General features: G+C 48.4%; 1 long non-coding RNA gene across 1 annotated transcript in view; it reads right to left on the bottom strand.

Annotated features, from left to right (window-relative positions):
• Positions 1-713: 713 nt before the first annotated feature.
• The window catches only part of LOC139233732 (uncharacterized), a 66,535-nt gene continuing 42,530 nt past the window's right edge, over positions 714-24,718 (bottom strand). The window contains exons 2-3 of the long non-coding RNA XR_011588205.1: positions 3,791-4,078; positions 714-879 (exon numbers count right to left, since the gene is read on the bottom strand). This is a non-coding gene — a long non-coding RNA (uncharacterized lncRNA). The remainder of the gene's footprint in view (positions 880-3,790; positions 4,079-24,718) is intronic.

The raw sequence follows: 24,718 nt of genomic DNA, 5'->3' as shown, positions 1-24,718 counted from the left end.
TGCAAAAATAATACACAATTCGCACGTTTTAAGGATTATGTTTATAGCATAAGTGTTCATCGGGATTAAAATATTGGGGAGCTTTTTTTTACACAAATTGAATTAAAATCTTCAGAGTGGAAGCTGGAATAATTTCAAAGCAAGTAATATTAGACTACCTTCTAAGAAGTTTACAAAAGAATAGTACTACTAGCCAGGTTTCGACATGCTAATTCAAATCAGAATGCACAGAATTCTTAAAACTGCAGGTAGCTCATTTTATGAAAATTATGTAGCTAGATTTCTCTAACAACCTCCAACTGTTCGATGGGCTTCAATTGGAGATGAAGTTCCATCATTGGAAAGTGCCAGTGACACTATGATACTGCTCTATACCTTCACTATTGCCTGTGAAGCCGGTGTAAAATCAATACTTCCTGGGCAAGGATAAATTTCAGCATGGTTACACCAATTCACGGAATAAACCTTTCTTCATAAATGAGTAATATCCCACCTTCTTTCTACAACTAGATTCTTCAAGCAAAGGATCAGTAATAGGATCTGTAACCAGCTGTAGTGTATTTGCTTCATGAGTTCTTTGCTTAAGAATTCATAGCAACACATTGCTATTAAGAACTAGTTGGTTGATTAGCAAAAGGTTTAACAATCACACAACACATTACCAGTTCATCCACTAGGCTCACAACTGCATACCTCATCATGGATCCCCTGAACCCAACTGGCTGGGGTTTTATTGAGTCTTGTGAACATCGCATGACTGACTCAGCCACTCACACTGCAACAGGTCGACAACTCTTTCGTTGATAAATATTGGCCAGGACACTGGGGAGAACTCCCCTGCTCTTCTTCAAATAATGCCACCAGATCTTTTATGGCCACCTGAGAAAGCAAGTAAGGTCTTGGTTTAACATGTCATCTGAAAGACAGCACCTCCAACGGTGCAGCATTCCCTCAACCCTGCACTGCAGTGTCAGCCTAGATTTGTGTGCTCCAATCTCTGGAGTGGGACTTGAACCCACAACCTTCTGACTCAGAGGTGAGCTTGCTACCCACTGAGCCATGATTGAGACCAATCCCATTCTATTTTGTTTCTTTAATCTTTCTCCCTTCATTAGTTATGGTATGGTCTCCTCCCTACTGGGGAGACTAAATTTAGAATTTGACGATGTCTTTCCTGAAAATTCCCGAAGTGGCCTCGAGCCGACTCCTGATCTATCTGTTTGTCACTTCACGCTTTGCAGCTTTGACCTTTCTGTTCTGACCTCGTACTGCAAGCACATTTAAGGTAAACCTCAGGAACACTGATGGTGGTGGTGGGGGCAATTATTCCTCTGTCCTGCAGACTGGCTGGGAAGACACCCTTGTGGGGATGGAGAAAAGAAAACAGGGGCTACAATCTCCAACTCATGCCTTTGAGCATGGCTTCCTGCACAGAAATTGCAAGATCACTGACCGCAATAACTCATCTTCTTCCCATGCACTCTGCCACCCTTTGGTCCAAACATTGACATTAGCAACTTCAGAACTCGCAGCAACTCGCCAAGGCTTCTTCGGCAGCACCTCCCAAACCCGCCACCTCTACCACCGAGAAGGACAAGGGCAGCAGGCGCATGGGAACACCACCAGCTCCACGTTCCCCTCCAAGTCACACACCATCCTTACTTGAAAATATATTGCTGTTCCTTCAGGAATACTTCCAACCAGAGTTGGAAGCCCTTTATGGCTCCCTGAAGTGAATGTGCCTGGTTGAAAGAGTTTGCAGCTTACATTCCTTATCACTCCCTTCCCCACGCCCCCTGACCAGCCCACACCTTGCCCATGCCCCTGCCTGTCCCCGCCCCCTGCCCACCTCCCCCCTGCCCCATGCACCTGCCCACCATCCACTGTCCCTGCCCCCTGCCTGCCTCCGTTCCCTGCCCCCACCCCTGTCCCCTGCTTCCACCCCCTGCCTGCCCCCGCCCCCTGCCCATACCCTGCCTGCCCCCTGCCCCCGCCCCAGTCAGCGGAGGCACCATGATGTTGCTTTTCTTGACGATATCGCGAAGCGGAGTGCAGCTCGAGCACGGGCTATTGACTCGTGCTGACTATGTGGAAACTTTATGCTATGTAATATGGATTTGATTAATGTTGTTCAGAAAGCATAACCGATCAAATGGAATGTCAATAATGGCCTGTTCCATTGGTGGGCAAATGTGATAATCGCAACTAGCTGTATTAAGTATTTGTGCTGGTTGCCTTTTGAATGCATGTTGATGTGACCTATGCTTGTACATTCTAATGAAACATGTTTAAAAGGAGTATCTCTGTCCCGAGTCTGTGTGTGTGTGCCCCAGGGCTGTTGCAAAGAGTGATCCAAGGCAGCATTTTGCACTTCGACATAGAGAAGCGTCTCAAGGTGCTTCACAGACGTGAAAAAGAAGATGCCGAGCCAAAGAAGGTGAGGCCAGATTAAGTGGGACAGTGTTTGGATGGGGAGGGGTGGTGGCGGGTGAGTGCAGGGCTGGAGAAGGTTACAGAGGTAGGCCCCAAAATGCCTGGGTTGTGAGAGGTTACATAAAACATAAGAATTAGGAGCAAGAGTAGGCCATTCGGCCCCTTGAGCCTGCTCCATAATTCAATAAGATCATGGCTGATCTGATCATGGACTCAGCTCCACTTCCCTGCCCGCTCCCCATAACCCCTTATCCCCTTATCGGTTAAGAAACTGTCTGTTCCTGTCTTAAATTTTTTCAATGTCCCAGCTTCCACAGCTCTCTGAGGCAGCGAATTCCACAGATTTACAACCCTCAGAGAGAAGAAATTCCTCCTCATCTCAGTTTTAAATGGGCGACCCCTTATTCTAAGATCATGCCCCCTAGTTCTAGTCTCCCCCATCAGTGGAAACCTCCTCTCTGCATCCACCTTGTCAAGCTCCCTCATAATCTTATACGTTTCGATAAGAACACCTCTCATTCTTCTACATTCCAATGAGTAGAGGCCCAACCGACTCAACCTTTCCTCATAAGTCAACCCCCTCATCTCCGGAATCAACCTAGTGAACCTTCTCTGAACTGCCTCCAAAACAACTGTATCCTTTCGTAAATATGGAAACCAAAACTGCACGCAGTATTCCAGGTGTGGCCTCACCTGTATAACTGTAGCAAGACTTCCCTGCTTTTATACTCCATCTCCTTTGCAATAAAGGCCAAGATTCCATTGGCCTTCCTGATCACTTGCTATACTTGCATACTATCCTTTTGTGTTTCATGCACAAGTACCCCCAGGTCCCGCTGTACTGCAGCACTTTGCAATTTTTCTCCATTTAAATAATAATTGTTTTTTTTTCTGCTGAAGTGCATGACCTCACACTTTCCAACATTATGCTCCATCTGCCAAATTTTTGCCCACTCACTTAGCCTGTCTATGTCCTTTTGCAGATTTGTTCTGTCCTCCTCACACATTGCTTTTCCTCCCATCTTTGTATCGTTACTTGGCTATGTTACACTCTTGGTTGCAAGTCTTATTTCCGCCCAGGGAAAGCATAATATAGACCAGAACTTGGTTTAGACTTGGCCGTTAAATTTTGTTCGGTGGGGCGGCAGTACGGTGAAGGCACGGCTGATCTGCCCACCCTCTGAACATCAAGTGGGCCATGCCAGGCATAGCTTGTGGGCTACATCAGGAAACCCCTCCCTTGGAAGGCCTCAGCAAAACTCATATCAGTTGACACTTGACGAGAGTCCCTTTGAGGCCTTTGAAGGTCCGAAATATTGACTGGAATAAGGTCATCAAACCCAGCAGGATCAATTACCTTCTTCAGTTGGAGTTGGTTCCAGTGGGAGACAATGGGCCAGACTTTTGGCTTCATTGTTGACGATTTTCTCGGCGGTACAGCCGGTTTTCCGCCCGGCGAGAGTTTTCAGGTAAGTTTTTTCCTTGGTATCGCCCACATCTGAAGTCGCCCACCGGGACCAGACCGCCCACGTGCAACACCGAGAACAACCGCCAGGACGTAAGTTTGGCCTCAACCGCCGGCGTCCAGATCGCCGAGAGACCCGCCCTGTAAAAGCTGTTTAAACAGGGCGGTAAGCGGGGTGCCCTGCAAAGAAAGATAAGTTAATGATTATTTAATTACTTTTTTATAATTTTAACACGGCGATTCGGGTTAAAACTGTCTTGGGAATGCTTTGTACATTTTTTTTTAATGAAAATTAAAAAAAATAATTTTCTCCCTCCCTAGGCCCAACCGCAGCCTGGAACTAAATTTTACTACTTACCGTCCATTCCGGTAACGACCGCCCATATTGTTAACTTTGCGCTTAGCCGCCGAGCAAACCACCGACAATGAGTGTGCAATGCCCATTTTCTTGCCGGGTGATTAGTTTTACTTACTTTAAACTTTAAAATGGAAATTCTCAACAGCTTTTTTCACCAAAGGTTAGCTGGTTCTTCTCAGCCTTTCGAGAAAGTCTGGCCCAAAGGCTTTAAAAAAAAAATGTTTCTTGGGCCCAGTTAGACCTCAGGAAGACTTCAGGTTTGGATCACAGGTTACACACACAGATTACCCAAACGGGTCTTAGGAGTTGTAAGGCGTTTTATTAAAGAGCGGCAGTTTTCAGCATAATCAGATACAACATGCGATTGAGTTAGATATAGTAGACATACAATCCGTGACACATGAGAACGATGTACCGCCCCGGACCGGAACAGATGGACGTTGAGACAGAGCGGTGGTCTCTGAGCAGATCCCAAGCTGGCAGAAGTGTTAGGCCAAGCCAGCCTGGGGTCCACCTCAGAGGTTTGAGCTTGACCAAGGTGTTAGGCCGAAGCCCATGTGAGACCCACCTTGACGAAACCCTCTCCTCAGTCCGCCTGTTTTTATTTCTCGGTTGCCCATTTTTATACCTTATTTTGGCGGGCCGGTGGATTCCTTGCATCAATCATTTTTTTACCCATTCAATTGTCCAATCACAGGGTTTCTTCATTATCTCTGTCTTGTTGCCCTTCCAAGAGACAGCTTGCTTAGCTTTAAGGCTCCTTACTAAATCCCTTATCGCCATAGCTAGACCTTGAAGGTCTGTTTTTCTCTCTCTGACCTCTGACCTCTGTACAACTCTTTTCCTGATATGACTGGGATCCTTCTGTGTCCTCAACTTAAACAGACTGCTGAACTGGGGAACTGGCACCAGACTATTTCTTCCGATCCACGATTCCTTACAAGGTGCAGAGTGGTCAGGATTGGGAGGGCGTCTCCGACCTGGGTCAAAGTGAGCAGAGCTCCCGCTCGCTCTGCCATGCTCACACTAATGGAACAGGACCCAGGAATCTCCAGGACAGAGGGAGGGGTGCGGCCATAAAGAGAATTTAAGATTTGAGGCGTTGAGGAACCCGGAACCAATGTAGGTCAGCGTGGGTCAAGCGGAACTTGGTGAAAGTAGAGAGGAACCTCCATTATCCACCATAGAGGAAAGAAGAAAGAAAGGCTTGCATTTATATAGCGCCTTTCATGACCACCGGACGTCTCAAAGCGCTTTACAGCAAATGAAGTACATTTGGAGTGCAGTCACTGTTGTAATGTGGGAAACGCGGCAGCCAATTTGCACACAGCAAGCTCCCACAAACAGCAATGTGATAATGACCAGATAATCTGTTTTTTTTGTTATGTTGATTGAGGGATAAATGTTAGCCAGGACAACGGGGGTATCTCCCCTCCTCTTCTTCGAAATAGTGTCGTGGGATCTTTTACATCCACCTGAGAGGGCAGACGGGGCCTCGGTTTAATGTCTCATCCAAAAGACCTCCAACAGTACAGCACTCCCTCAGCACTGCACTGGAGTGTCAGCCTAGATTAATGTGCTCAAGCTCCTGGAGTGGGACTTGAACCCACAACCTTCGGACTCAGATGTGAGAGTGCTACCCACTGAGGCACAGCTAATACATGGATCAGGCCCTTACACCAGTGAATAAGTAAAATTGGTGGATAATCAAGAGACACCATATTTCTGTCTTGCATACACAGTACGGCAAACGAGATGAGGAGAAAATTTTTTACACGAGTTGTTATGCTCTGGATGGCACTGTGTGAAAGGGCTGTGCTGTGGAACCAGATACTAAAGAGAATTAGAAGAATTTGAGGAGCTATGGGGACAGAGCAGGAGAGTGGGACTAATTGGATAGCTCTACCAAAGAGCCAACACAGGCTGGATGGGCTCAATGGCCTCCTTCTGTGTGGTAAGATTGTATGATTCTATTATTAACATGTATGGGAATATGTACGTACGACAAATAATAGACATGTCATTTAATCTTTCATGGGCTGTGAGGTTAACTTATGTTAAATAGGAGGGCAATGTGGTTAATGGTCAGTGGAGTGAGGCGATATCTTGCACAAGGCTTTCCCCTGGAATAACTTTGGTGGATAATTGTGAAGACGGAAAATTGGTGAGAATATAACAAGATTTCCTCCGTCAAACTGAAGTCCCACTAAAGACATTGAGCGCATTTGCGGGCCAGTAAATCTTTCCTTCCACTCGCTCTTTTCAACTATTTCTTTCTTCTTTCAATTTCACTTTTCCCACATGACTGCGGAATGTACATATTTATTGAATCGGGATTTGCATTTGGATGTAATTAGAGGCGCAGTTACATGAGGTTTCTAATTCGTATTTGGACGATCTCTCACTGAAGGCTATACATTCTCCCACTGAAGGCTATACATTCTTCTACTGGAGACTATTGATTCTGTTGCATAAGACCGCAGATTTTCCCATTGAAGACTGTAGCCGGTGAACTATCTTGATGCTGTTCCTGCTCCGCTGCCATTACTGCGCCAGAGATGCGGGTTTCTGTCACTTTCGCAGTGAAGTTATGGTGAATGAGCGGGAACAGATCCGAGAAAATTCCCGGCCTATGTTTTCCAAAACCTATAACAACATTGTGCAAACAGAATGTGTGTGTGTGGGTTGGAGTGGAGGGGGGTAAAATTCCTTGCAATCTTTGACATTAACGCCATAGTTATGACATTATGCCAAAGAGATCGAGGAAACTTGCGTTTTAACACATTAAGTCGGTATGTGCTGCACATAAATGTCCTTGATATTTTCAGCAGTGCTAATGTAAGGCCGGTTGAAGTCCCTCAGGGTTCATTTACGTAGCATCACTCTACCTGTACAAGATTCCTGGGTTATCGCCACTGCTGTAATCATTGTTACTTTACACGCAAAAAACCCCAGGTCTAGCACTTCCGAATTGGCAAGCAGCGGAGACGATCGCTTATTCGTCAGCCGTGGCTCAGTGGTGTAATGTCTGTAAGCTTGTAATGTTTGTAGCTCCACACTGTGGATGTGGACGTATTGTGTACTGCAACTGCAGAGTTAATAATTAAACAGAACCAGGCAGTTTCCGGAGGCTTCCGAGAGAGCTGCCTGCCATGTAGGAAGCTGTGTGTGCTGTGTTCTGTGAATATATCACAAGTGGGTAGCACTCTCGCCTCCACATCAGAAAGTTGTGGGTTCGAGTCCCACTCCAGGGATTTAAGCACACAACAAATTCTAAGCTGACACTCTCAGTGCAGTGCTGAGGGAGTGCTGCACTGTTGGAGGTGCCGTCTTTTGGATAAGACGTTAAACCGAGGCCCCGTCTGCCCCCTTAGGTGGATGTAAAAGATCCCACGGCACTATTTCGAAGAAGAGCAGGGGAGTTATCCCCGGTGACCTGGCCAATATTTATCCCTCAACCAACATAACAGATTATCTGGTCATTATCACATTGCTGTTTGTGGGAGCTTGCTGTGCGCAAGTTGGCTGCTGCGTTTCCCACATTACAACAGTGACTACGCTTCAAAAGTCCTTCATTGGCTGCAAGTGCTTTGAGATGTCCGGTGGTCGGGAAAGGCGCTATATAAATGCAAGTCTTGTTTTTTCTGATCGACCTTTCTTAACCTCTTCCTTTGCATTTTTAATCATTGACATCTGAACTTCACTTTACTTTCCTCTCTTCCCAGAAAAACACCTCGACTTCCCTCGGCCCCCAGACCCACACTCTGCTCAAGCTGGGGGCAAGGGTTGCTGTTCCCCATGGGCACATCACACCACGCTTCTATAATGGCAGAGGAGCAGTAGCAGCAATGTGACCAGGCCGGGAGAATTCGGCAGCTTGGCTCAGGCCAGGGGCCCACTAGGTCTGACCCTCAGCACTGTGCGCAATATAAGAGATGGCCGACAGTTCCAGTTCCACCTCTCTCCGTGTCCCATGGTTTGCTGCTGTATCAGGCTTTAAGGACACACACTGCGATATGTATGTGCACTAGGTCAGTGCAGCAGAGCTGGTCTCTAGTCATCCTGGTTAACCCTTGCCACTGTGTAAAGGCCTAGCTCTGTCGAGCCAATGTGGTGGCTGATGTGCAACGGTCACCACATGTTAAAAAAATCCATGCACAGGCATCTTCCACCCCCTCGATTGGAGTTTATTGTGCCTGTAAGCACTCTAATAATGACTCCATGAGGTAAGGTATTGAACTATGTGACCTTAGTCCATTTATTGCAGCTCCTGAATGAGGGTACAGTAAGGTGAGCTCGCTTTTATACCTGGTTACCTGATGTGTACAGGTAACTAGGTCTCCACCAGTTGCACCCTCTGGTGGTACAGGCATAGTGTATACAGTGTGGAGATACATTCAGTGGTCTTATGTAACTGTACATTGAGTGTACAGGGTACATACATATATTATACATACAAAACAGAGTTCAGGAGTGGAACATTGGATCCTTCATTGTGAGCTCTTGTGGAAGCAAGTCGTCCTCGTTCGAGGGACCGCCTATGATGATGAGAGGACCCATAGTTCCAGCTGTGTCTCCTTTGTTGCACCTCTTGCAAGAGGACATAGAATCGTAGAATAGTATAGGCACAGAAGGAGGCCATTCCTCCCATCGAGACTGTGTTGGCCCAGTCAGTCCCACTCCTCCGCTCTCTCCATATCGCTGTAATTTTATCTCCTTCAAGTATTTATCCAATTGTCCTTTTGAAGGCTTCTATTGAGTCTGACCCAACCACCCTATCAGGCAGCAGATCCTAACCACTCGTTGCGTAAAAAGAATGTTTCCACACTTCACCTCTGGTTCTGCTGCCAATCACCTTAAATCTGTGAACTCTGCTTATCCAGCCTTCCGCCATTATTTACTCTATCTAAATACCTCATGATGTTAAACATTTAAACATCAAGGTCTTCCTCCGAGAACCTCCCTGTTCTCCTTCTTCCAACACTCTGGGCGAGAAATTCGGTTCGAGCATTCCTAAGGCGCTAATGTCGGGCGGGCGTTAAATTTAGTGCCAGGAAATTTTTGGCGCCAGGCCCAGCAAAATTCAGATGTTGCACCCTGAGAGTGGGGAGGAGCTCTGAGGGAGGTGTCCCACACTTCTCTCAGGTAGCTAGGCCGGGTGAACAACTGAAAATCTCGAGCTAAAGGGCCGCTTTAGTAGCGCCCTAAGAGAGGCCTCCCTCCAAAAAAAAAATCAGAACAAATTTCACAAAAAATATTCCCGATACATTACTCGCCCCAAATACAGTTAAATCGCAAAATAATAAATCCAGGTGCGACGTCCCGAATCCGGGATTTCCAAAAAACGGAATTGTTCGAATACCGGACATTTCGGCGAGCGGCAAGGTCCGAAATCCGGCAAAACCCAAAATCCGGCACGGAGGACAAAGGGTTTGATTAGGGCAGGGAAAATGGAGTACGAGAAGAAGCTTGCAGGGAACATTAAGGCGGATTGCAAAAGTTTCTATAGATATGTAAAGAGAAAAAGGTTAGTAAAGACAAACGTAGGTCCCCTGCAGTCAGAATCAGGGGAAGTCATAACGGGGAACAAAGAAATGGCGGACCAATTGAACAAGTACTTTGGTTCGGTATTCACTAATGAGGACACAAACAACCTTCCGGATATAAAAGGGGTCGGAGGGTCTAGTAAGGAGGAGGAACTGAGAGAAATCCTTATTAGTCGGGAAATTGTGTTGGGGAAATTGATGGGATTGAAGGCCGAAAAATCCCCAGGGCCTGATGGACTGCATCCCAGAGTACTTAAGGAGGTGGCCTTGGAAATAGCGGATGCATTGACAGTCATTTTCCAACATTCCATTGACTCTGGATCAGTTCCTATCGAGTGGAGGATAGCCAATGTAACCCCACTTTTTAAAAAAAGAGGGAGAGAAAAAACAGGGAATTATAGACCGGTCAGCCTGATATCGGTAGTGGGTAAAATGATGGAATCAATTATTAAGGATGTCATAGCAGCGCATTTGGAAAGAGGTGACATGATAGATCCAAGTCAGCATGGATTTGTGAAAGGGAAATCATGCTTGACAAACCTTCTGGAATTTTTTGAGGATGTTTCCAGTAGAGTGGACAACGGGGAACTCTTGTGGTATATTTGGACTTTCAGAAGGCTTTCGACAAGGTCCCACACAAGAGATTAATGTGCAAAGTTAAAGCACATGGGATTGGGGGTAGGGTGCTGACATGGATTGAGAACTGGTTGTCAGACAGGAAGCAAAGAGTAGGAGTAAATGGGTACTTTTCAGAATGGCAGGCAGTGACTAGTGGGGTACGGCAAGGTTCTGAGCTGGAGCCCCAGCTGTTTACATTGTACATTAATGATTTAGACGAGGGGATTAAATGTAGCATCTCCAAATTTGCGGATGACACTAAGTTGGTTGGCAGTGTGAGCTGTGAGGAGGATGCTATGAGGCTGCAGAGTGACTTGGATAGGTTAGGTGAGTGGGCAAATGCATGGCAGATGAAGTATAATGTGGATAAATGTGAGGTTATCCACTTTGTTGGTAAAAACAGAGAGACAGACTATTATCTGAATGGTGACAGATTAGGAAAAGGGGAGGTGCAACGAGACCTGGGTGTCATGGTACATCAGTCATTGAAGGTTGGCATACAGGTACAGCAGGCGGTTAAGAAAGCAAATGGCATGTTGGCCTTCATACCGAGAGGATTTGAGTACAGGGGCAGGGAGATGTTGCTATAGTTGTACAGGGCCTTGGTGAAGCCACACCTGGCGTATTGTGTACAGTTTTGGGTTCCTAACTTGAGGAAGGACATTCTTGCTATTGAGGGAGTGCAGCGAAGGTTCACCAGACTGATTCCCGGGATGGCGGGACTGACCTATCAAGAAAGATTGGATCAACTGGGCTTGTATTCACTGGAGTTCAGAAAGTGAGAGGGGACCTCATAGAAATGTTTAAAATTCTGATGGGTTTAGACAGGTTAGATGCAGGAAGAATGTTCCCAATATTGGGGAAGTCCAGAACCAGGGGTCACAGTCTAAGGATAAGGGGTAAGCCATTTAGGACCGAGATGAGGAGAAACTTCTTCACCCAGAGAGTGGTAAACCTGTGGAATTCTCTACCACAGAAAGTTGTTGAGGCCAATTCACTAATTATATTTAAGAAGGAGTTAGATGTAGTCCTTACTACTAGGGGGATCAAGGGGTATGGAGAAAGCAGGAATGGGGTACTGAAGTTGCATGTTCAGCCATGAACTAATTGAATGGCGAAGCTGGCTCGAAGGGCCGAATGGCCTACTCCTGCACCTATTTTCTATGTTTCTATGTTTCTATGATTCGGTCCCGAGGTATCCGGATTTCAGACGTTATACCTGGATATATATCACTCACGCTTACCTCACGCAGTCACTCCTTCCCCTGGCGCCCCGGGACAGCTCCCCATGCCAGCTTTCTCAGGTGGGGTCACCAGGGAGCGCTAAGGGTGTCGCGCAAATGAAATGTTGCCTCCGTGTGGATACTGGGGACGTTGCACACCGGCACTACGCTCCCGGGCGATACTCCTCAGCGCCACCGGTACCGGCACACTCAATTTGCCGAGCGGCACTATCTAACCAAATCGCTCTCCCTGTGTGGGCGCATGTGCCACCTTCATTGCCAGGCCATAAAGACGTGTGGTGGCGATGGCATTGGGGAGATTTGAGCAAAGCTGAGAGAGAGAGCATTTAAGATAAGAGCATAAGAACAGAAGTATTAGAGGCAGGAGTCGGCCATTCGGCCCCTCGAGCCTGCTCCGCCATTCAGTGAGATCATGGCTGATCTTCTACCTCAACTCCACTTTCCTGCACTATCCCCTATTCCTGATTCCCTTAAAATCCAAAAATCTATTGATCTCTGTCTTGAATATACTCAGAGACTGAGCCTCCACAGCCCTCTGGGGCAGAGAATTCAAAAGATTCACCACCCTCTGAGTGAAGAAATTTCTCCTCATCTCAGTCCTAAATGGCCGACCCCTTATTCTGAGACTGTGTGACCCCTGGTTCCAAACTCCCCAGCCAGAGGAAACATCCTCCCTGCATCTACCCTGTCGAGCCCTGTAAGAATTTTGTATGTTTCAATGAGATCACCTCTCATTCTTCTAAACTCTAGAGAATATCGGCCTAGTCTACTCAATCTTTCCTCATAGGACAATCCTCCCATCCCAGGAATCAGTCTGGTGAACCTTCGCTGCACTGCCTCTATGGTAAGTATATCCTTCCTTTGGTAAGGAGACCAAAACTGCACACAATACTCCAGGTGTGGTCTCATCAGGGCCCTATATAATTGCAGTAAGACATCTTTGCTCTTGTACTCAAATCCTCTTGTAATAAAGGCCAGTATAGGATTTGTTTTCTTAATCACTTGCTGTGCCTGCACGTTAACTTTCAGTGATTGGTGTACAAGGCCACCCGGGTCCCTCTGAACACCAACATTTCCCAATCTCTCAACATTTAAAAAATACTCTACCTTTTTATTTTTGCAACCAAAGTGGATAACTTCACATTTCTCCACATTATATTCCATTTGCCATGTTCTTGCCCATTCACTTAGCCTGTCTATATCTTTTGAAATCTCTTTGCATCTTCCTCACAACTTACATCCCCACCTAGCTTTGTATTATCAGCAAACGTGGATTCTATTACATTTGGTCCCCTCATCCAAATCGTTGATATAGCTGTAACCTTACCTATCTGTCTGTGTTGAAGACAGAGGTTTGCCGAGTGCTTTTAAACAGTCACTCCATTGTGGCACTCAAATTCCTTGGGGGTTTGGCTGCTTACACTTTCACACATGAATTATTCCAGAACCAGCACATGCTCATATGCAAATGAACTCACCCAGGAAATCTCCGTGCTGGCGAATGGCGTTTGCTTCTGCACGAAAACAGGGCTTCGGACATCGTGGAAATTCAGGGCCAATGGCCTCCTCACGTTTAACAAGGGTATCATCCTGGATAGCCGACCACTACACTGTGAAGTGTAATCACTTAAACCAACACACAGGGCTGGATTTTTGGCTTTGATGATTTCGGGGTGATAATGGCGGCGGGGCGGGAAAGTTAGCGGCCGGGATCAGTTTGTGCCTCAGTCAGTAACATTGGGCAGCTGGGCCCTGAGTCAGGGGGCACAGCGCTAAGGGAGGCGTTGTACACCTACCTTGGGGTGTTAGCATGGGGCGATCCCAAGCTCGAGAGCCGGGCCGGGAGCGCTCCGAGAGACGCCGGTGGGGAGAACTTTAAAAACCTATAAAAACCTTCCTAAAACATTGCCCACACCAACGCAACACAAATCGAACAAAAACTTAAAACAGTCATACTTACTTTTGGAGTATTTTACCCTCCTCTCCGCTGCCGGAATCACAGGACTGCTCCGGCTTCCCAGGCGGTCATTGCGGGGCGCACTTCCGGGCGCACGGGTCGGGCAGGAGCTCGAAACTCGCGCCGGTGTCACAACCAGAGGCGTTGCACACCTGGGCGTGGCTCTCCCCGACGGTCTGGCTCAGCACCGCCACAAAACCCGACCGGAGGATCGCGACGGGGCGCTGGAGACCTTACCGCCGCCTTTCACGCCGCTCCGGGGCGAAACCCCGAGCGCAAAGACCGGGATATCCCGCCCTAATACTTTGCAGAGTAGCGGGACTCATCCCCTTGCTTTCAAACTCTGTGCCTCTCAAAACCTTGAGCGCAAGGATCTGGGAGAATGTACCTTCTGAGAGAATTAGGCTCCCCTCAATTTCTTGACCAACTCTAGCAACCTCCGGACATGGACTTTGCTTGCACGAAAGTGGTTTTCAGCAATATTCCGACATTATTGCACCTGCTTCCTGCATTCCATCCAGCCATGTTTTTTTTCTCTCCAGATGTTGTATTTGATTTAGCTTCCAGGGGATTCCACGTCTTCTGCGCCTCCTTTACTCTCATTCAGTCAGTCACAGGCAGTCCCTCGAAATCGAGGAAGACTTGCTTCCACTCTAAAAGTGAGTTCTCGGGTGACTGAACAGTCCAAAGCAGGAATTACAGCCTCTGTCACAGGTGGGACAGACAGTGGTTGGAGGAAAGGGTGGGCGGGGAGTCTGGTTTGCCGCACGCTCCTTCCGTTGCCTGCGCTTGTTTTCTGCACGCTCTCGGCAACGAGAGCGTGCAGAAAACAAGCGCAGGCAACGGAAGGAGCGTGCCTTAGAAACAATGTTTTTATTTTCCTTCACCTGAGGTTTTAATGGCGCTCGCTGACCTACGCTGGCCATACCTCGAATTTAAAACCCTCATCCTTGTGTTCAAATCTCTCCAAAGCCTCGTCCCTCCCCATCACTGCAAACTCCTCCAGCCTCACCACCCTCTGGTGCACCCTCGATTGTAATCGCTCCACCACTGGCGGTCGTACCTTCCGCTACCTGGGCCCCAAGCTGTAGAATTCCCTCCCTAAACCTCTCCCTCTCTCTACCTCTCCCTCTCCTCCTTTAAGTTTTCCAAATGAACTGTTCTCAATATAAAATCCGGAGTTTCAAATGCTTACTGCACTAGGAACGTCCATATGTGAGGGAACTAGATGAATTTGAAAAGAGCAATATGAAGGCACATTTCTTGCCTTACATTGTGTATAAAGTCTGAAGGAATGCACCAAAAATGAGTTTATCTTAAATTTGGGGGTAACCTTTCAAATCGCCTTGAAGAGCTTCGAAATAACTTCAGAAGAATCGACATTGGCCATTGCGGAAACGAGATAAAATGAGAGCCATATGTGCCAGCTTGAGTCAGCGAACTTTACTCGTGCCTGTCAGCAGGTCGTGAGTTCTCATGTCCCACTGCTCACCTAAGCATATACATTGGACGGCGCTCCTGGCGAGGGTGGGAACAGGGGCGCTAAAGGGTTTGCAGCCGCGAGCATCGGCATTCGCGCCGCTCGGCAAATTCAGCGTGGCGGCACCGACGGCGCTGAGGAGCATCGCCCGGGAGCATCGCGCCGGTGTGCAATGTCCCCCGGTTCAACACGGAAGCCAAATTTGGCTTTGCGTGGCATCCGTAGCGTCCCCTAGTGACCCCGCCAGAGAAAACTGCCGTGCGGAGCTGTCCCGGAGCGCTAACGGAAGGAGCGACTGCATGAGATAAGTGCGATAAGAACATAAGAAATAGGAGCAGGAGCAGGCCATACGGCCCCTCGAGCCTGCTCCGCCATTCAATACGATCATGGCTGATCCGATCATGGACTCAGGTCCACTTCCCCGCCCGCTCCCCATAACCCCTTATTCCCTTATGGGTGACTGATAAAGAAATATTTTTTTTGCAATTTATCTTCATTTGTTGTCCCAATTCTTCTTTTTTTGTAGGGCGGCTTCTCTTAGGACGCTCTTAAGCAACGGGATATTCAGTTGCTCTCCTGGCCTAGCCAAATGTGGTGGCTGAGATGCAAATCAAGTGGGCTGCTTTGTCCTGGATAGTGTCGACCTTCCCGAGTGAGGTTGGAGCTGCACTCATCCAGGCCCCGGACTGAAATTAAACGCCTTCTTCTCCTTCGGCATTTTGAACTCTTGCACAATTGGTGAAAATGTGTACCCATCATTCTCATTCAGTAGTAAGATAACTGTCAGAGAAAAACATATAGTCAGGGACTCGTTAATATTACTGAATGATGTGACCATGCATCCTCTCTAAATGATCGACGCTAGGGATTTCAGAACAGACTGTGTAAATAAGGATCAGGGCTCAGTCTGGAGTCTGTCAGTACTGCGATTGTGGAATTTCTAAAGGTTAAAGTTGAAATGCCAACATGTTGTAAATATAAAGAATAGCATTTCAACTGAAGACAGTCTATTTGCTATGTGTTTAGTTCCAGTCAGGTGATTAATGAGTTGAGAGTAAGGTCACACTATTAAACCTCTCACAGGGTGATCTCAGCACAATCTCTGTGGCTTGGCTTATCCTCTCAAAGACTCGAGCCAGGCGTATCAGCGCTTTTGCCAGGGCCACTCCTGGTGCCAGACAGTACAGAAACCTAGCTGGGAATTGGAGCTGACAAACGATTCCTTCTGCTGGGTTTTATTTGCAATTGAAAGCTCAGAGGGTTAAACTATGAGGGCAGGCTGCCTAAACTTGGCTAGTCAGCTGTGGCTCAGTGGGTTTCACTCTCGCCTCTGAGTTAGAAGGACGTGGGTTCAAAGTCCCACTCCAGGGACTTGAGCACATAAATCTAGGCTGACACTCCCAGTGCAGTACTGAGGGAGTGCTGCACTGTCAGAGGTGCTGTCTTTTAGATGAGACGTTAAACTGAGGTCTCGGGTGGATGTAAATGATCCCATGGCACTATTTCGAAGAAGAGCAGGAGAGTTATCCCTGGTGTCCTGGCCAATGTTTATCCCTCAATCAACATAACAAAAACAGATTAAAGGCGCTTTATAAATGCAAGTCTTTCCTTTTTCTTTTACACACCCGCCTGATTAACTTTCCAACTTTGAATGGGTCAGGTGTAAAACGTGCAAACAATCTGATCTCATCAGTTTCCTGCGCTCTGGGTTTGTTTCTGGTGAAGGGTTTTAAGATATGGTTTAGTACAGTTAATTTATTCACAGTTTGTGGTAGCTCCCTTTAGGAACACAGGAATTGCTAGATGAACAAAGACCGAGGTCCATGCAGTTCGCCTTCGTCAATGGAGTTAATGACCAATTATAGCAACCCATCTCCACCAACAAGTCTACAACAGACCCAGACAGTGGTGGAGAACTTTGGGAACGAGAGGCCCAAAGTCCCCTGTTCCTCCTGAGCTCGCTACAGTTACCACCTGGGGCAGGATTGTCGGTTCTGCTCATTTCGGGGCAGTAATGGCGATGGGGGGGGTAAAGTTTGCGCCCGGGAACAGTTTGCGCCTCAGTCAGCAAAATTGGACCGCTGGGCCCTGAGTGTGGGGCGGAGCGCTAAGGGAGGCGTTACACACCGCTCTCAGGGCGCTAGGCCGGCTGAGCCAGCGAAAATCTTGGGCTGAACAGCCGGCCTCGGAGTGTCCTGAGAGAGGCCCGGGGAGAAAAAAAACCTTAAAAAAAAAACACCAAAAACATTCCCAATAAATAGCTCACACCACCACAACATAAACCGCAAAAAAAAAAAGAAAAATATAATCACCCTTACGTGAGGTGGACATTACTTACCTCACTGCAGCCGCTACAGGTCGGACCGCCCGCTTTCACAGCCGGTCCCAGCAGGGGGCGCTATGGAGCTCTAAGGGTCGGACAGGCGCCAGAAATCGAGCCGGTGTCACAACCAGGGGGCGTTGCACACCGGCTCGCCTCTCCCGGGCGGTAATGCTCCGTGCGCCGCCGAAACCACCCCGAAAACTCCGGTGGGGCGCGAGAAGTTGGCCGCCCGCCCGGAAGAGCTCATCGCCGCCATTACCACCCCTCCAGGGGCGGAAACAGAGGCGGCAGCATGCCGAAAATGCCGCCCGTCATGTCTTCAGAATTTTCCGTCTGCAATTCGAAAGGTTCCCTGAATTAATGGACAGTTGGTGCCACTCATACACATGATGCCTGCTCATCGCTCACACAGGTAGTGGATGTGAGACCAGCCATCGCGGGTTTGTCTGTCACAATAACGGCAAACGGTGTTTATCATTCGTGTGTTGAGACAGTTTGAAGAAACAGAAAGCCTTGCATTTATATAGCGCCTTTCACAACCTCAGAACGTTCCAAAGTGCTTTACAGCCAATTATACACTTTTGAAGTGTAGTCACTGTTGTAATGTAGGAAACACGGCAGGTAATTTGTGCACAGCAAGATCCCACAAGCAGCAATGAAATAATGACCAGATAATCTGTTTTGCTAATGTTGGTTGAGGGATAAATACTGGCCAGGACTTCTATGATGCTAAAGATGTGAGCACTGGTGGCACTCCCTCAGCACGGCACTGGAGCGTCAGCCTAGATTTTTGTGCTCAAGTTCCTGGGGTGGGACTTGAACCCACAACTGGCTGACTCACTGAGCTGCCTCTCACAAGAATTACACTCCCTCATTGAGCCTTACTGCAACTGCAGAGCTTTAATGGGTTAAGACAGAAAGAATTGCCATTAAGGTGGCACCTCGTCATATCTCTCAGAAATGGCTCAAAGCCCTTCACATATAATGAAAGGCTGTAAACGGCACCCATTGTTGCTACGGCAGCAAACACAGCCATCGTTCTAGGTACAGCAAGAAAAGAACAATGAGCAGTTAATCTGTTTTCTAGTGGTACCGGTTGAGAGAAGAATGTTGGTCAAGACACTGGGAGAACTGGATTTTCGGCTTTGATGATTTTGGGGCGGTAAAGTTTGCACCCGGGGACAGTTTGCGCCTCAGTCGGTAACATTGTGCAGCTGGGCCCTGAGTATGGGGGGGCAGCGCTAAGGGAGGCGTTGTACACCTCTCTCGGGGCGTTAGGGTGGGAAACTCCCGAGCTAAAGAGCCGGGCCGGGAGCGCTCCGAGCGACACCCGGGGAGAAAGAAAACCTGGGAAAAAACCCACAAAAACATTCCCAAAACATCGCCCACACCACCACAACGCAAGAATTACAAGAAAAAAATAATCACACTGATGTTAGGAGTCCATTAGCTACCTCTCCATATTGCTGTCGGTATTGTTGGATCACCCGATTTCCCAGGGGTTCCCAGGCGGTCACTGCGTGGCGGGCGGGTCGGGCAGGAGCTCAAACTCGCGCCGGTGTCACAACCAGGGACGTTGCACACCGGATTTAGCCCTTCCTGGTGGTGCACCTCCGCGAGGGCATGCATAAATCAAGCGCAGGCAGCGTGTTAAAAAGACGAGCCTGAAGGCTCTGTGCCTCAATACGAGGAGTATTCGTAATAAGGTGGACGAATTAATTGCACAGGCAGCAATTAATGAATATGATACAATTGGCATCACGGAGACATGGTTCCAGGGGTGTCCAAGGCTGGGAACTCAACATCCAGGGGTATTCAGCATTCAGGAAGGATAGACAGGAACGAAAAGGAGGTGGGGTGGCGTTGCTGGTTAAAGAGCAAATTAACACAACAGTAAGGAAGGACATTAGCTTGGATGATGTAGAATCGGTATGGGTGGAGCTGCGGAATACCAAGGGGCAGAAAACACTGGTGGGAGTTGTGTACAGACGTTGGGGACAGCATCAAACAAGAAATTAAGGAGGCGTGCAATAAAGGTACAGCAGTTATCATGGGCGGCTTTAATCTACATATAGATTGGGCTAACTAACTGGGAGCGATACAGTGGAGGAGGGTTTCCTGGAGTGTATTAGGGATGGTTTTCTAGACCAATATGCCGAGGAACCAACTAGAGGGCTGGCCATCCTAGACTGGGTGATGTGTAATGAGAAAGGACTAATTAGCAACCTTGTTGTGCGAGGCCTCTTGGGGAAGAGTGACCATAATATGGTAGAATTCTTTATTAAGATGGAGAGTGATACAATTAATTCAGAGACTAGGGTCCTGAACTTAAGGAAAGGTAAGGAAAGGAAAGGAAAGGAAAGGAATTGTATGAGACGTGAATTGGCTAGAATAGACTGGCAAATGATACTTAAAGGGTTGACTGGCAAACATTTAAGGATCACATGGATGAGCTTCAACAATTGTACATCCCTGTTTGGAATAAAAATAAAACGGGGAAGGTGGCTCAACCGCAGCGCCAGCAAGGTGTTAATGGCCTTGTATTCACCACGCTTGATAGCGGACTCTGAGTCATCTGCAGACGTGCAGCTACAGGCGTGTAAGTCCTGTCACATACATTTCAATTCGAAAACAACGTTACTTTGTTCACAGTACTTGCAGCAGCACTAGTGTACTGAGAAATTTGTTTGGTATTGTCACTGGTGGAGATAAACGCCTGGGCTGTCGCTATGGCTTTACTCAAGGTTGGGGTCTCTACAGTCACAAGTTTGCGAAGTATTACTTCATGGCCAATGCCAAGTACAAAGAAGGCCCTGAGCAAATGCTCCAAGTGTCCTTCAAATTCGCAATGTCCTGCAAGGCACCTTAGCTCGGCGACGTAGCTCGCCACTTCCTGGCCTCTTGTACATGTAGACCCGATACCTCGCCATCAGAATGCTTTCCTTTGGGTCTAGATATTCCCGGACCAGTGTGCACAACTCATCGTACGACTTGTCTGTGGGTTTTGCTGGAGCGAGCAGGTTTTTCATGAGGCCATACGTTGATGCCCCGCAAACAGTGAGGAAGATCGCCCTTCGTTTGGCAGCGTTCGCTTCTCCTTCCAGCTCGTTGGCCATGAAGTATTGGTCAAGTTGCTCCACGAAGGTTTCCCAAACATCTCCCTCCGAAAATTTCTCCAGGATGCCCACAGTTCTCTGCATTGTTGCGTTGGAGTCCGTCATTTGCATCTCGTCACCAGTTGTTATGTCTTGGATAAGAGTCTGATTAGATACTGCAGGCTCAAAGTAAGTGTGACCATAATCCTTTATTACAGATCTCAGAGTGCCTCTCCAGCCTGTGAGGCCTCCTTATATACAGGTGCTCCCAAGGAATTATGGGATCCTTTGGGACTCCAAGGGATAAGCCCTCTGGTGGTTAGACATGGTAATTACAGGTTTACATACATAACACTCTCGGCGACGAGACTCGAGGTGCTCAGCGCCCTCCCGGATGCTCTTCCTCCACGTAGGGCGGTCTTTGGCCAGGGACTCCCAGGTGTCGGTGGGGATGCTGCACTTTATCAAGGAGGCTTTGAGGGTGTCCTTGAAATGTTTCCTCTGCCCACCTGGGGCTCGCTTGCCATGTAGGAGTTTCGAGTAGACCGCTTGCTTAAGGAGTCTTGTGTCGGGCATGTGGATGATGTGACCCGCCCAACGGAACTGGTCGAGTGTTGTCAGCGCTTCGACGCTGGAGATGTTGCCGAGAAACTAACGTTGGCGTGCCTATCATCCCAGTGGATTTGCAGGATCTTGCGGAGGCAGCATTGGTGGTACTTCTTCAGCGCTTTGAGATGCCTACTGTATCATCATCATCATCATAGGCGGTCCCTCGAAACGAGGATGACTTGCTTCCACGCCAAAAAAAGGACGAGTTCACAGGTGTTTCAATGAAGGACCCGAACTATACCCTGAAGGGTGGAAGATACCTGTAGCGTAGATTTTTTTAATGTGCAGTGACCGTTGCACACCAGCCACCACACGGGCTTGACAGAGCTCGGTCTTGGTCCAGTGGCAAGGATTACCCAAGACAACTGGAGACCAGCTCTGCTGCACAGACCAAGTACGCACACATATCGCAGTGTGGGCTGGCCTGTGCTGCCCCTGGGCCCCTGGGCCCCTGGGCCCCAAACTCACGCATCCCCTGGGTCCTGATCACATCCCTCCCCGCTCCTTGCCGCTGCTGCTGTATCTGCCTCCACTCCAGCCACCGTCCTGGACCTTGATGACGTCACTCTTCACAGCCGTTGCCCTCCTGCACCAGCTCGCGCTGTACCTTGTGGTGGCCTCCACGCAGCTCATGGCCGCTGCTCGCCTACTGTTTATAGTCCACGTCTCGACCGATGTGATAATGGCCACATTTGCTATGTTGATTGAGGGATAAATATTGACCAGGACACCGGAGACAGCTCCCCTGCTCTTCTTCGAAATAGTGCCGTGGGATCTTTTACATCCACCCGAGAGGGCAGACGGGGCCTCGATTTAACGTCTCATCCGAAAGACGGCACCTCCGACAGTGCAGCGCTCTGGAACGTTAGCCTGGATTGCTGTGTTAAAGTCCCTGGAGTGGGACTTGAACCCACAACCTTCTGACTCAGAGGTGAGAGTGCTGCCCTTGCCTCTTCTGGGTCCCGAACCCTCGCCTCAACTGGGCCCCGATCACGTCGCTCCTGGGCCCCGGTCTCTCGCCGCACCTCCGCCACGATCTCTCGCCGCACCTCCGCCGACACTGAGAGTTGCTGGGTTAACAACTCTTGCAGACAGCATGTTACGTCATCTATTCATCAGCTCATTAACCTTAAGAAAACCCCCTGCCTCCCAAACAAACACACTGCGCTTCTGAAAGATCACCACCAGTGGTGAAACAGTCTGCATTTCTTTGCATTGTTTTGAAGCCTATTAGGGCTATGTTGTTTTTTTCAAAAAGGGAAAGATTCTAAATCCAGCCTCAAGGAAATAGGAATCCTATTACACATTAAAAAAACTGGTGGGAAAAGTTCAAACACGAATCAAAAATAAAACGTTTCCTTTTTGCTGGTGGGGCTATCATTTCTCCTCTCCCCCCACCCCACCCCCGCCCCCCCCCCCCCCTCGCAATCCTTGCTGCCTTCAGCAAATTCCACCAATCAAAAACCGTCAACAGAAAAAAACAGCTGCAGGGAACGGGGTTTCCAAGGTTACGTAACACTCGTTATTCCTTATATGGTCTGGGAAAAATGCCTGCACTTGCTGCCAGCGGAAGGTTTTACAGATAAGGTCATTCCATTCCCAATTCCCAGAGGTCTCAAACATTTTTTTTTATATTATATTAAAACTTGGGGATGTGACCTTTAGGCCAATATTAACAAACCAGCAACTTGTACGTTTCGGCTTCTCTGCTGTGGTGACACGATGTAGTCATTTTAATGAGAAGACTGGAACATTACAGAAACCAGCTGAATGCCAATCACGCAGTATGTGCTGGGTCAGGAGAGAGTGTTGGGATGAGCTGAGAACTTGTTTGTTTCACTCTAAGGCTGTGTAGTATTAGGTGGTCCCTCGTATCGAGGATGACTTGCTTCCACACCAAAAAGGGCTGAGTTCAGAGGTGTTTCAATGAAGGACCTAATATTCCGGATCCCGAACTACATCCTGAAGGGTGGCAGATGCCTGTGTGTGGACTTTTTTACGTGGGGTGGCCGTTGCACACCAGCCACCACACGGGCTTGACAGAGCTAGGTCTTGGTCCAGTGGCAAGGGTTAACCAAGATGACTGGAGACCTGCTCTGCTGCACGGACCCAGTGCGCGCACACATCGCAGTGTGGGCTGGCCCTTGCTGCCCCTGGGCCCTCGCCTCTTCTGGGCCCCGCTCACGTCGCTCCTGGGCCCCGGTCTCTCGCCGCACCTCCGCCACGATCTCTCGCTGCAACTCCGCCATGGTCTCTCGCCGCACCTCCGTCCCGATCTCTTGCCGCACCTCCGTCACGATCTCTCGCTGCAACTCCGCCATGGTCTCTCGCCGCACCTCCGTCCCGATCTCTTGCCGCACCTCCGCCACGATCTCTCGCTGCAACTCCGCCATGGTCTCTCGCCGCACCTCCGTCCCGATCTCTCGCCGCACCTCCGCCACGATCTCTCGCTGCAACTCCGCCATGGTCTCTCGCCGCACCTCCGCCCCGATCTCTTGCCGCACCTCCGTCACGATCACGTAATGTAATGTGTAACCACATGGAGTGGGTGCAGCGAAAAACACAGATGCCTTTAAAGGGAAGCTAAATAAACACAGGAGGGAGAAAGGAACAGAGGGGTATGCTGATAGGGCGGGAGGAGGCTGTTGTGGAGCATAAACGCATAAATGCCAGTACAGACCGAGTTGGGCCGAATGGCCTGCTTCTGTGCTATCAATTCCAAGTAACTGAGCAACATTGAGAAATGCTTGTGATCCGATAAACAGCTGAATGGTTGGAGGATGAGGGGAAGTCGAATTAATCACAGGAGGTGATGGATGAACATGGGTCAGAATTGATAAAAAAAAGGAAATAAAGACTTGGATTTGTATAGCGCCTTTCACGACCTCAAGACGTCCCAAGGCGCTTCACGGCCAATAAAGCACATTTGAAACGCAGTCATTGTTGTAGTGAAGGAAACACAGCAGCCAAGGTCTCACAACCCACAATGTGATAATGACCAAATAATCTATTTAAATGTTGTTGGTTGAAGGACAATTATTGGCCAGGACACCTGGGATAACTCCGCTGCTCTTCTTCACAAGAATGCCACGGGATCTTTCACATCCACCTGAGAGGGCAGACAGGGCCTCAGTTTAATGTCTCCTCTGAAAGAAAGCCCTTCTGACAGTGCAGCACTCCCTCAGCACTGCAGCGTCAGCCTACTTTTTTGTGCTCAAGATCCTGAAATGGGATTTGAACCCACAACCTTCTGACTCAGCGGCGAGTGCACTGCCCACTGAGCCACAGCTGACACCTGTTTCATAAAGATTTGTCTCTGATAAGCGTCTTGTCAGTGCTTTGAAATGTCTGGATGCACTTCACGCTACGGATTATTTAGGAATTGTTGTGTTGGGAAAATACTGGGGGTGGTCCATCTATGCTAATAAAAGGTCAGCTCTTCAGAAACCAAACATTATCTGTAAGTTTAAGGTATCACACATTGTAATGTATGCACCAGTAAGTGTGCTCACAGCTCTGTAGAGCTGTTGTATTGTGATTGGCTCAGCCAGTCACATGATGTTCACAAGACTCAATAAAACCCCGGCCAG

Source organism: Pristiophorus japonicus, chromosome 21 (genome assembly GCF_044704955.1).
Source record: "Pristiophorus japonicus isolate sPriJap1 chromosome 21, sPriJap1.hap1, whole genome shotgun sequence".
In the NCBI taxonomy this organism is placed as follows: domain Eukaryota; kingdom Metazoa; phylum Chordata; class Chondrichthyes; family Pristiophoridae; genus Pristiophorus; species Pristiophorus japonicus.
Note: the sequence above shows the minus strand (reverse complement) of the source record. Positions and strands in the feature narration are given on the sequence as shown.